We start from the raw sequence: 14011 nt of genomic DNA, 5'->3' as shown, positions 1-14011 counted from the left end.
GCTTCTACTCCAAAAGTGAGTTCTCAGGTGACTGAATAGTCCAATTCTGGAATTACAGTCTCTGTCACAGGTGCGGCAGTCTTTGGAGGAAAGGATGGGTGGGGATTCTGGTTTGCCGCACGCTCTTTCCGCTGTCTGCGCTTGATTTCTGCATGCTCTCGGTGACAAGACTCGAGGTGCTCAGCGCCTTCCAGGATGCTCTTCCTCCACTTAGGGCGGTCTTTGGCCAGGGGCTCCCAGGTGTCGGTGGAGATGTTGCACTTTATCAAGGAGGCTTTGAGGGTCTCCTTGAAATGTTTCCTCTGCCCAGCTGAGGCTCACTTGCCATGTAGGAATTCTGAGTAGAGCGCTTGCTTTGGGAGTCTTGTGTCGGGCATGCGAACAATGTGGCCCGCCCAACAGAGCTGGTAGAATGTGGTCAGTGCTTCGACGCTGGAGATTTTGGCCTGATCGAGAACACTAACATTGGTGTGTCTGTCCACCCAAGGGATTTGCAGGATCTTGTAGAGAAATCATTGGTGGTATTTCTCCAGCGATTTGAGGTGTCTACTGTATATGGTCCAAGTCTCTGAGCCATACAGGAGGGTGGGTATCACTACAGCCCTGTAGACCATAAGCTTGGTGCCAGATTTGAGGGCCTGATCTTTGAAAACTCTCTTCCTCAGGTGGCCAAAGACTGTGCTAGCGCACTGGAGGCGGTGTTGAACCTCGCCATCGATGTCTGCCCTTGCTGATAATAGGCTCCTGAGTTCTGGAAAGTGGTCTACATTGTCCATTGCCGCACTATGGATCTTGATGACTGGGGGTGCAGTGCTGTACGGCGGGGTCAGGTTGGTGGACGACCTTTGTCTTATGGATGTTTAGCGTAAGGACCATGCTTTCGCATGCCTTGGTGAAGATGTTGATGATAACTTGGAGTTCAGCCTCGTCCGTGTACTGTAATGCGACAACAGAGGTTGGCGCTCTTGGATCTGGCCTGGAGTTGACGAAGGTTGAACAGGTTCCCACTGGTTCTGTAGTTTAGTTCCACTCCAGGGGGTGCTTGTTGAGTGTGAGGTGGAACATTGCAGTGAAGAAGATCGAGAAGAAGGTTGGCGCGATGATGCAGCCCTGCTTGACCCCGGTCCGGACGTGGATTGGATCTGTGGTGGATCTGTTGGTCAGGATCATGGTTTGCATGTCGCCATGGAGCAGGCGGAGGATGATGACAAACTTTTGGGGGCAGCAGAAACGGAGGAGGACGCTCCATAGTCCCTCACGGTTAACAGTATCAAAGGCCTTTGTAAAGTCAAAGAAGGTCATGTACAGGGGTTGCTGCTGTTCCCTGCATTTGTCGCGCCATAAAGATCATGTCCGTTGTATCCCGTAGTAGACAGAATCCGCACTGTGACTCCAGGATGAGCTCCTCAGCCACAGGGAGAAGGCGGTTGAGGAGGATTCTAACGATGACTTTCCCAGTGGCTGATAACAGGGAGATTCCTCTGTAGTTGCCACAGTCGAACCTTTCCTCTTTTTTAAAGATGCTCACGATTACTGCATTTCTGAGATTTGCCAGCATGCTCTCCTCCTTCCAAATGAGAGAGATGAGGTCATGCATTCGTGCCAAAAGTGCCTCTCCGCCATATTTTAGTGCCTCAGCGGGGATTCCATCCGCTCCCGATGCCTTGTTGTTCTTGAGCTGATGGATGGCCTTTTCTACCTCGTGCAGGGCTGGGGTATTGCTGAGATTGTGGTGGATAGCAAGATTGTGACCACACATTCAGCTACTTCTACTTTTTCTTTCAAGCTAAATCTCTCCCCAGGCTCCCCTCTGGCCTAGTTCTGAACCTGCATCTCTCTCTAGCTTTCATACCATCTTCCCTAATGCCCTCTTTGAGCTCATCTCATCCATGCTCCTGCTCCTTTCATCCTTTTGCCTAATAAACTTCTGACCACTCAAATTCTCTTTCTAGCTACCATGCTAGCTGACATTGTTCCCTTTCCTCATGTACTGCCCCCATCCCTGTCAAAGCTATCATTATCACCCATCACCTCAAAACATCCACCCTCACCTGCGTTACCACCCGTTCTCCAACGTTCCTTTCCTCTCCAAACCCTTGAACATATTGTCATCTTCTAAATTGATGCTCATCGTTCCTGCAGTTCCTTAGAATGAAAAGAAAGAATCTCCTCATCTATATGTTGTCCCTTGGTGACATTATCTGCAGACATGGTGTTAGCTTCCACATGTATGTTAATGACACCTAACTCTACTTCTCCACCATCTCTCCTGACCGCTTCACTGCCTCTGTGTTGTCAGACTCCTTGTTTGACTTCCAGTCTTGGATGAGCTGCAATTTCTGCATAAAACATTGGGAAGACCAAAACTATGGGGGTGAAATTGCCCCTTATTATCGTGCCATTAGCGCCTCCGGGAGGCGCAAGACAGTTTTCACCTGGAGTTGGGGGCGCTACTGCCTCCCGGAAATTTGCCTGGGAATTTGCGGAGGTGCTGCCATGGCAGCAACTCCTCATCGCCCCGCACCAACCACACCACCTTGCGGGGAAAATGTCATGAGGTTGGCATGATCAGATATCAACGCCAACTTTGTAGGTCGCGAAGCTGGCTGACATCCGCTCTCAGGGCGTACCTAAACGGGAGGGCGCCAGCACCCTAGGCCACCCTCTTTTTTTTTTGTTGGCCGACTCTCAGGAAGCTAGAGTGGCTGCCATCTACAGCCTCGCATTCCATTTTGGGTGCCAGGCTCATGGCTTGGTCGCACGTTGCCCTTGTGGCTCAGTGGAGTCCATCAGAGGCCGTGCAGTGTGTGCAGAGCCCCTCCCCTTTAAACGAAGGGGAAAAGTGTTGAAGCACGTCAGCATTTGTGTAGCGCTCGACTCCATGCCCCAGTAGCACCCCGGTTACCGCCCCCTAAGGAAATGGGCTGCAGGAGATTGAGCTCCACTTCCTTTGAGAGGCAATAAGCCCAATTCAGCGCCGGGGGTGGGACCTCTGCGCAGGCGCTACAAGTCCCGGACCAGGAAGTTTATCGGCCCCAATCGGGGCATGGGGCAAATTCATCCCCTCTTGTCATTGCCACAAACTCAGTACCCTTGTTACTGATTACAACGCCCCTCCCAGTCAGTTTGTGGATGAACCAGGTTATTTGAAACCTTGCTGCCTGTTTGATCCTGAGCAGAGCTCCTTATCCCATATCATCAACAGCACAAAAACCACCTTCTCCCACTTACGTAACAGCACTCACCTTCGTAGCTACTTCCGCCCATCTGCCGTTAATCCCTCATCTATCCATTTGGCACTTCCAATACTCTTCTGACCAGTCTCCCAACCTTTACTTTCCATAAACTTCAGCTCATCCAAAACTTTGTTATCTGTCTTCTGTCCTCCTGGAAAATCCACACGGCAATCATCCCTGTCCTCGCTGATCTACATTGGCTCCCAATCCCTCATCAACTCAAATTAAAAATTGTTATTCTCATGTTTAGATTCCCTGATGGCCTTACCTCTCCCTATCTCTTTACACTCCTCCAGCACTAAACCCCCCACTCCCCCCGCCACTCTCAGTTCTTTGACTCTGGCCTTGTATAACCTCACCCCCTGCCCACCACCAGTGTTTGTGCACTCAGCCACACAGGCCCCAAGGTCTGGAAATCCCTTTGTAAATCTCTCCACCTCTCTCTCCTCCTTTAAGGCTTTCCTTAAAACTCAAATCTTTCCCAAATAATACTTTCTTCCTTGGCTCGGCATCTGTTTTTTGATTATGCCTCTGGGAAGTGCTTTGGGACATAGTTCTACATTAGAGGTGCTATTTGATGTAAGTTGTTGTTGTTTACATTACTGGACAACTGGTGCTTATCAAAGTGAAAGTTTTAATATGTGAGATGATGCTTTAACATATTCAGTGAAATGAATCTGTGGGCCAGGAAAGTGACAGTTAGTACATTTGAAATTTGGCTTCAATGGTGATCAAACATAGTAAAAGGTTAGGATGCTCTTTTATTCCCATCCAGCAATGTATACTCGACTGCAATTTTCAAACATTATTACTTGTTTTTTTGTTGCCTCCAGATGGTTTACTAATGCTTTTATTATGCTTCATGTGAAAAGGTCAGGACAGTGTTCTCTTAACCATAAATCTTTGCTAACAAACTTATTCTCTAACATTTATTTTCTTGTATCGTTCATTAAATTACTTTTGGTAACTTAACATTGTAATGCTAGCTATAGAGCAGCGTTGCCCAATATATTAGTCACTAGCCATATGTGGCTAATTGGGAATCCAGATGTGGCAATTTGCATTTCTGATTAGTAAATAAAATTGTGTAATATACACTGTCATTGGGCATGTGATCTCAATATTCATATTTGTAAAGTGTAAACATGTGGAATTTAAACTTTGTTAGTAAGATGTAAGACAAAAAGCATAGTGTGTGAGTGTTTTTTGATCCTTGTGAGAGCTTCACCTCCTTGATTACTGAATGGTGGTAAATGTTTGTTAAGTAAATGTACATGTGAAGTATACTTTATTGTATTGTGTGAGTATACGCAAGGTGTTTCTGACTAAAATTAGTGCATGTGGCTCAATGGTGTCACCATAGCCACACATGTGGCTAGTCAGCAATGTCTATTAACAACAACAACAACAACAACTTGTATTTCTATAGCGCCTTTAATGTAGTGAAACGTCCCAAGGCGCCTCACAGGAGTTATTATGAGACAAAACATTTGATACTGAGCCTCATAAGAAGAAATTAGAGCAAGTGCCCAAAAGCTTGGTCAAAGAGGTAGGTTTTAAGGAGCATCTTGAAGAAGGAAAGAGAGGTAAAGAGGCAGAGAGGTTTAGGCAGGGAATTCCAGAGCTTAGAGCCTAGGCAACAGAAGGCATGGCCACCAATGGTTGAGCAATTATAATCAGCGGTGCTCAAGAGGGCATAATTAGAGGAGGGCAGACATCTCGGGGTTTACAGGGCTGAAGATTACAGAGATAGAGAGGGGCAAGGCCATGGAGGGATTTGCAAACAAAGATGAGAATTTTAAAATTGAGGCATTGCTTACCTGGGAGCTAACATTGATCAGCGAACACAGGGGTGATTGATGAATGCAAATTAGGACACCGGTAGTCGAGTTTTGGATCACGACTAGTTTACGTAGGGTAGAATGTGGCAGACCAGCCAGGAGTGTGTTGGAATAGTCAAGTATAGAGGTAACAAAGGCATGGATGCAGGGTTCAGCTGCTGTTGAGCTGGGGCAATGTTACAGAGATGGAAACATTTCACCCATGCAACACTCTGGTAAACATCACAGGGATGATTTTGCTCTACCCAGCTTCCAAATAGTGCCAAAATTGGGTGCAATGCATGCAGAGGAAAGGAGTTTGTTAATCATTTTTTACCAATTTGTTCTTGTGACTATCTTCTTCCATAGCTTTTCTGGTGTCTAAATTTGACTACACCTGATGAGGGTGCAAAAACGTAAATGGATAAATATCAGAGAGCTCGGCACTCAAATGTCTTCTAATAACAACGACGTGCAGTCAGGGACTAAATGCTTCCAGAAAAACCTGGTGCTACTGATTGCATGAGCAAATCAGTCTTAAGGGGCCAGCTGCTATTGCCAATTGACTTTATCTTTGGCTTTTTGAATTGAAAATGGTTTTGTTGCTTCTCTTTTACACTTCGTGATGAAGGCTGTATTCAGTATAGTGTCACTCTGCACCCTCTTGTAATATGGGTTATCTAGATATAAATTAGGTGATACAGCTATAATCCCTCTTGACAGCTGCTGAATAAATTAGCCTGGCCCCTCGCTGAGCCACAGACAACAGTTTACCCTGCCACAAGAATCACCCCTTCCCTGAATACACAAATACTCCATGCTTCCAAGAATAAGGAGAAGCCAGCCGATCCAAGACTCTCCTATTCCTAGACCATCATTCTTCATGCTCATTCTCTGTTCCTCCATCGACCACTTGGCACAATGATGCTGTCCACTCACCAGCTCCCTCTGAGGCATACTGAGTGGACACCCAAACAAACTGCTGCTTGAGATCCTGCAGCCATGGCACAGCAGCATGAAGATATTCACAGGGGTCCTATTACAATAAAGGAGAAGACCATGGCCCCAACCTTTGGTGGCTATCATCAAATTCAGGACTCATGAATGCACACCTGAAGCTGCCAGTTTTATTATTTGTTTGATTTTTACATCGTTCCGATAGGCAGAAACAGGGCATTAGTGGCCCTAAATCTGGACTGATGGATTTACTGCCCAATGATATCAGTATCTACTCTCAGCAGCTATAGGTAATATTGGGCATATCTGGTGTGAATTTGATGTGATTGCAAAGGTAGCACAGGAATGTCGCTAGATGCACCCCCTAGGCTTGCTACTAAAACGTAACTGGCATAGGCAGAAGGAGTGCCTGACTTTCCCTCCCCCACCGGAATATTCTCTACCTTTGTTAATGGAGCTGAAACCCAGGGGATGGAGTTGTACATACCTATGCCAGGGTTAGGCTTTTGTTAATTAGTGTGATCTATTCCATGGGAGCAGTGACAAAATAAAAATCACTTTCAAACCCCCAAATTGTTGAGTATATTCAAGACAGAGATCGATAAATCTTTTGATATTAAGGCAATCAAGGGATATGGGGATAGTGCAGGCAAGTGGAGTTGAGGTAGAAGATCAGCCATGATCTCATTGAAGGGCGGAGTAGGCTCGAGGGGCCGAATGGCCTACTCCTGCTCCAATTTCCTTTGTTCTTATGAGCTCGAATTTGGTGAACTTACCGCTGGCTACCGCCGAGTTCTCTCGGTGGTCTCCCTGTTTTTTGGGCGCTCTCCCCTCCGAGTGAATTTGGTGAGGTCCTCATGCCGGCGGGGAGAGAAGATCGCTGGGGAGCATCCGCTGGCATGCGCCGGCATGTAACGCCGACAAAAATCCTCCCACCTGCTCGCTCCCCACATTGGTCCGGGCGGTCCTCTGCTCCAGCAGCAGAAGAGACCGCCACGTGGAGGCAGATCTTACCTGAATGGTAATTATGAAGACAGCAAAAAAAGGTTAGTGCATTGGTTTTCTTCATTTCTTTTGGAGCGATTTTGTTGGATAGAGTCCTCTGAAGGATTTGTGATAGATTTTTTTTCGTTTGTTGAAATTTTTTTTCCCGTTTCCCTCCTCCCTTATTCTCAATGTAACTTTGCCGAGGATCGCATTTGCCGACCAGAATCCAACCTATCGCCCGCTGCCGCCAAAAATTGGCGTGTAAAGCCCATTTTTTTCCGTCGGTTGTTTTTTTCACATTTTTCCACCAAACTTCCACCAAAAGTACCGTCTGGATCTTAGCGCTCCTTTCGACGGTACATGGGCGGAACTTAGTTTTGACCAAACTTGTTCTTACTCACAAACCATATTTTAGGGAAAAGGTACTACATTTATTTGCCAAACATTTTATTAATTAAAACAGGTTATAGGCTATAAATTAATGCCTGCAATATTAGCAGATTAACACATTGGAATAACATTTCTTTGTCTGTGTTTTTAGTGGATGTGTTAAAATTCTATTAAAATAGCCATACAAATTATTTAAGTGTTCCTCCACTAAAGTCATCAACAGTAAATTATTTATGCTTGTTCTCAAAACAACATTTTAACAACTTCAGAAAGCAAAACACATTGCGTAAGATAACTGGAGAAGGTGTTCCTTATACCAGGGACATCAAAGTCTGTAAATGAACAATAAGCTTGGCTGTACAATCTGAAAAGAACAGTTCATTTAAAGTAGATTACTATAACTGTCTAAAGAGGAAGGATAAGAACAGAGCTCTGCCAGTGAAGTAAACAAGTCGACCACCACTGAAAATACAGTTTCTCTAATTTTTAATGCTCGTCAGATTCTGGAATGTTAATTTTCAAAATTTACATTTTCCATACTACACATGCAGACTGGGCTACTGAACAAGACATTTATGACATTGATACATCTAACAGACATGAAATACTGTATTAATTACAAATGATCAGGAATTCTCCTTCTCCCCTGATCCACTCTCCCCAGAGCGCACCTTGTACCAGCAGGTCACAGAGTGTGGCCTAAGAATTCGGGATGCATTAAGACAGCTACATAGGGGTGTAATATTCCTACATTAAGGTCCACAAACTAAACACTATGGGGTCGATTTTTGTCTTTGCCACCTGGGTGTTAGCGGTGTCTGGGTGGTGTGCAGAAAGGAAAAGCCACAGGAGTTTCCTTCCAATGATACAATAACTGAGTGCTCAATGCTAACATTGAATGCCCCGGATCAGAAAGTGTTCCATTTTCCAACACTGACATATCTTACCTTGATTGAAAGAAAAACATTTTTAGTTTCCCACTTGGCTCGAACTTTGCCAATGGTTTTAGCATTTTCTTTGTCTTAGCACCAACAATGTTTCTTTGCTCAACTGACCCAGGAAGCTTGGTTTCCTTTTACATGCCCAACACTACTATTTTACCCATTGACAACTATCAACACCTATAAAGCCAACTCCTCCCAAGAATAATGAATAATGCTCTCAAAGTTAGAGAAGTTCTTCTCGTACCTTTCCCTCACGCTTGGACAGGATACAAAGAAATGCTGCCATCTGATAAGCAATCTGTCTCATCTCTACATCCAATTCTCTGTCACAGTATTCCTTGCCATTTGCTATTTTATCGATTCTAGTGTAGTCAGTGCTTTTAGGAATGTTCCCCTCTTGCTGCTTCTAAGTTCTGGAAACACCATCCCACATGGCAATCCTTCTCTTTTCATTTTCACTGTTTTGAAATCAAAACCAATTCTACAGTTGACTCATTTCTTCCCAAGTACCTCAAAACCGTGGAACTCCTTACCTCCCTCAGTCTTTCCTTCCTGTTACAACCTTTAGGCTTTTAAAACCTACGCTTGGCCTCGGCCAATTGATAATAATTCATCTCATCCTTTCCTGTACTCTTTTCAAACTTGGTATGCCTAGCCTTTACATTGCTTCTTGAGCAAACAAAATTAATTACATCCCAGAATGTCAGGAGAGAAATTTTAAATATGATAAACAAGAGTTTTCATTGGTAGTGGATAATACAAATTAGTTCACTTTCATAGATTAAAATCAATTGATTTCAATCTGGATTACCTATATCATTTTGAACATGGAGCTTATCATTTACAGTATTATAAAGGTCAACATTACATACTTTGGCCCGTGAGTCTTCAAATGTAATGAGCTGGTAGGCTTGACCTTTATACTTGGCTCAAACAAGTCATAAGGCACATTTATATTGTCAGTGTGAATACATTACATACTCCTTCACAATTTCATTTTTCAATAGAATCTCTGTGTAATTTGTGATTTATGTCACAATATTCAAAGCATTTTCCCCTCCCTTATGTTAAGCATGTATTGCTAGCTATTCTCTTTGTGTTTAAAACTGGTTTCCCTGGTGATTGTGTTGTTGCACATCAGATTACCAATTTAACCCTTTCTACAGCTGTGCTCCATTTAAGTGTAAACAATTATTTACATTAATATAACTGTTAAGTAGTGTTACCACTACACTTTATGGTGGTAACATTAATTTAGCAATTGACAATTTGGCTACTATATTCCCTCTTTCTCTCTTCTACTGCATTGCAGCTAATAATACTTTTTCAGCTACATTGCTACAGAGAGGATTTGTGCTGTGCTGGAAACAGCATCAAAATAATTCAGAAATGGAATATTTTACTTTAAAAATAGTGATTGGGCCCAAGTTTCGGCTAGAGTTGCTCCTATTTTTTTGAGCAACTAGTTTAGTTTGGAGTATCTTAGAAATCACAATTCTCGGCATTTAGTTTGCTCCAGTTCTAGTGAGTTAGTTTAGTTTCGTTTTAGTTCAGTTTTTTTTTCAAAAGGGGGCATTACCAGCCACTTATGCCTGTTTTGCAAGTTTAGGCAGCGAAAAGTTACTCCAAACTAACTTAGAACGGAGTAAGTGTCGACTTTTGTATGCTCAGAAAAACCTTGTGTACACTTTAGAATTAGGCGCAGGTAGCCAGAGATTTGGGTGGGGGGTGGGTTGGGTGGGGGGAGGGAAGTTAGAGGGAAGTTATGGGATTTTCCAAAGCACTAAACACTTCACTTTTAGCAATAAAGAGTCATCATCAATAATAAATGATAAATAAATCAATAAATCAACCAATAAATCAATAAATCAATAAATCTAAAAAAAAATTTTTTAAATCAATCAATAAATAAAAAAATTAAAGTTTCTACGCACCTACTGCAGCACCTATCCACTCGGGAGCACCGGGAGCCCTCCAACAGCACACGCAGCCCTGCCTGCCGAAGAGCTGCTAGTCGGGCGGGCCGCGCCGCCGAGGAGGTGTTCAGGCGGGCCCCGCCACCAAAGAGCTGCTGGTCGGGTGGGCCCCGCCGGCGAGGAGGTGTTTGGGCAGGGCCCGCCACCGGGGAGGAGTTTGGGCGGGGCCCGCCACCGGGGAGGAGTTCGGGTGGGCCCCGCTACCGAAGAACTGCTGGTCGGGCAGGCCCCACTGCCAAGGAGTTGGTGAGGTGGGGCCTGCGAAGAGCTGGTCAGGCTGCCCCATCGGGGAGTAGGCCTTCAGGTAAGGGCAGTGGCGATGAGGCGAGGCGAGGGACGATGAGACAGGCAGGCCACGCGGCCTGGGATAAGGGCGGTGAACATCGTGATGTCCCTTCGATCAGGGATAGGGTCGCCCGGAGACAGGATGCGCTGGGAGGGCCAGGAGCTACTGCGCACACGCGCAGACTCCACTGTGCATGCGCGCAGACTCCACTGCGCATGCGCGCAGCTGCCGGCACTCTTTTCAGTGCAGGGCTGTAGCTCTGCCCCCAGATGCTTGTGCTGCGCCACGCTGACTGATAAACAGGCCTGCTAACACTGAGAATTGCGAGGTAAGTTTTTGCCGCACTTTTAATTCTACAAAATAGGCGGGCCTCTCGGAGGTGTGCCATTCTGCGGAACAGCCGAAACTTGGGCCCAATAAGTGGACCTTGGTAAACTCCCAAAAGGCATTTCATAAAGTTCCACACAAAAGGCTACTAGTTATTTTAAAAGCTTTGGGATTCAGTGTAAAAGTTGGGAAATTAACGGAAGCTTAGTAAACAACGATTTGAAAAGTTCTGTTGCAGTGAGGTGGGGTGAAGCATTTGTTGCTCCAGGGCTCAGTGTCGGGATCGTTACTGTTTCAAATTTATATCAATGACTTAAATTCAGACTGTCAACGCAAAATGATAAAATTTGCAGATGATAACAAACTAAAAAGAGAAATCAAATCGTAGGAGGCAGCACAGAAATTAAAGCATGAGTTAAACAAAGCTTGTGATCAACACTTGGAGTCAACTTCCAGATACATTAGTGGAGGCGAAAACCCTGGAATCATTTAAGAAACAATTAGATGTTACAATGGGAGGACTGTAAGGGTTTCTGGAGGGACATGAAACAATTAGTTTTCCTTATTCATGAGGATCTTGTGATAGCAGCCCTAACTTCCAGTGGTGAGGTTAATAGACAATGCACAAATGCAGCAATTTCATGAAACTCATGGGGAAGTTGAGGGCGAGCTACTATTTTTATGACGCTAACAGCGAAGTGCCATAAATTGTCCAGCAGCTTGTGGCGATTCACAATTCATGGGGTATCTCTTCCTTGCCTCGTTTATGGATGAGTTACACATTAATAAAAGCAAGCACCATTAAACTTGTTGATATTTTGGCAGCAAAATCTAGGCCAATATATTTTCGTGATTAATATTGCTTCTATGAACTTTTATTTCCAATTCCATGATGACAGTACACCACGAACGATAAGCAAATAGATAAACATCAAGATATCCAAAATAATAAAACTAATAGAAAATGGAAATTCTCTACAGCACCCGAAAGAGGACGATAGATTAATATTCTGTTATAACCTTTCAACTATGGTGACACATGGCAGAAAGGATGGATTGCATAAAGAAATGAGAGCAGTGATCTGAGAGGCATTGGATATCACAGAGATATTGCTGATCATGAGCCAATCGAAATTGGAGAAATTTCAGCTGGACTCCGTGGGGAATGAGTCAGAGCCAGAGTCTGAGGAAAGTAATATGACTGGGCTTTTCAGACAGTTCTTTAAATTCACTGGGTCCTGGTGACTTTTTTGAAGGTATTTATTGGCCTGTCCTTTTTAAATCAGTGAAACTGTCTGCAGCCTTTGAAGTGAATTAGTGGCCAAGGACAGGAAAAAGATTCATTGCATGAAAATTAGTTATATCATAGTTTAGCATACCAGCCGGGAATTATTTCTTATTTTCTGTTACAATGGAAAACTAGCTGAACTGAACGACAATCAAATAAAATGTGTTACTGCCACTGTTTTCTGGTTCTGTAACTGTTTAATAAGCTTGTTTGGCTATTAAGCTTAAGACAAAGTCTAGTGCAGGGTTATTCTGCTGCTTTTTGAAGACACAGACGATCCCGTGAAGACACAACATTGCTGAACTAATCAGAAAAGGTTTCTCTGTTTGTTACCTGGACATGCTCCAAATGTTACCTCCAAGAAACTGAAAACATTGGAATATTGAGCTACTGCTCATATACAAGAGTAGTCTGCAACACAGATGCTAAAAAATATCTAGAGTCGTAAAGAAAAATAAACCAAAAGCAGAACAAAGGCAGATGGATGGGTCACAGAACTTGCACTGGCTGGTAGGCTTCCCTCATGTACAAGGCATTGCAGATGGCATCCACATGAGTATCAATATTCATTATATCTAAGGCCTACATGGAATGAAAGGATTTGTATTGAATTAATATTCAGCTGGTATCTGGTCACAGAAATATCATCAATTGCATTAATGGTCTTTATCCAGGCTATACTTTTGGGAGAAGAAATACTCAGAGGGAGGAGATGGATTTATGATACCTGGGCTAACCTCCACATCTGTGGATGCTGAGTGCTGACCCCACTGAGACAACTCCCAACAGCACAAGAGGGCATTGGCTGGAAGTCTGAACATCTGCTTGCTGTTCTGCAGCCACCAAAAGTCAAACAACTCAGTAAAAATGGTAAAATCATTAATCAAAATTCAAAAATAATGTTCAGAGACTAAGTTCGAAAGGGGAAATGGTTAAACACCTGTAAGAAAAGTATAACATCCAGTTTTGGTACAATGAAAGAAAGTATGAAGCACCCATTTCACATGGTCACTGACTGTCTGGTGTGCTGTTCAAACACAGACTGCAGTATTGCATTATCAGCCCCTAAAATTTTAAAGAGATGGTGCAGCAGGTTAGACACAAGCCTTTCACTTCTAGGACATGGGTTCAAATCAAGTGTCAACTGGTCGGACAAAATTATCTGTAGGTTGAAAGAAACCTACACAAAATGAGTTTGAGTAGTTCAATCCAGTTCCTAGTTGTCAAAAGCAACAAATTATCTTTTATCTGAATGGTTCGGATCTGGAATGCATTACTTGAAAGGACGGTGGAGGCAGATTTAATCGCGGCTTTTACTAAAGGAATTGGATAAGTACCTGAAGGAAAATAATCTGCAGGACTACGGGGAAAGGACGGGGGACTGGGACCGGCTGAAGTACTCTTGTAGGGAGCCGGCACGGGCTCGACGGGCCGAATGGCCACCTTCTGTGCTGTAGCCATTCTATGATTCTATGTTTCTATACAAAAGGACAATGATTGTGCACAAAGTTTGCAATAGTTGCTCCCAGAGGGCGTGCGAGTTCTTAACTTAGTTTATGCCATACTTGATCTTAGTACTGCCCTCATCTCCATTGTGCCACCCTGATCAATTTCAATCTAACCACAAATTCCTCTTTATTGTCTAGTTGCTGTCTCAGTGGACTTCCTGATCCCCAATCAGGTGTGTTATACATCACATTCTTTGGCCAGGTTTTTACTGTTCCTGTAGTCTATTCAAATTAGGGGGAAGAACTCCTATAAAAATGTTCGCCATACCAGCCATCTATGCTGCAGTCAGGG

Source organism: Pristiophorus japonicus, chromosome 17 (assembly GCF_044704955.1).
Source record: "Pristiophorus japonicus isolate sPriJap1 chromosome 17, sPriJap1.hap1, whole genome shotgun sequence".
NCBI classification, from domain to species: domain Eukaryota; kingdom Metazoa; phylum Chordata; class Chondrichthyes; family Pristiophoridae; genus Pristiophorus; species Pristiophorus japonicus.
Note: the sequence above shows the minus strand (reverse complement) of the source record.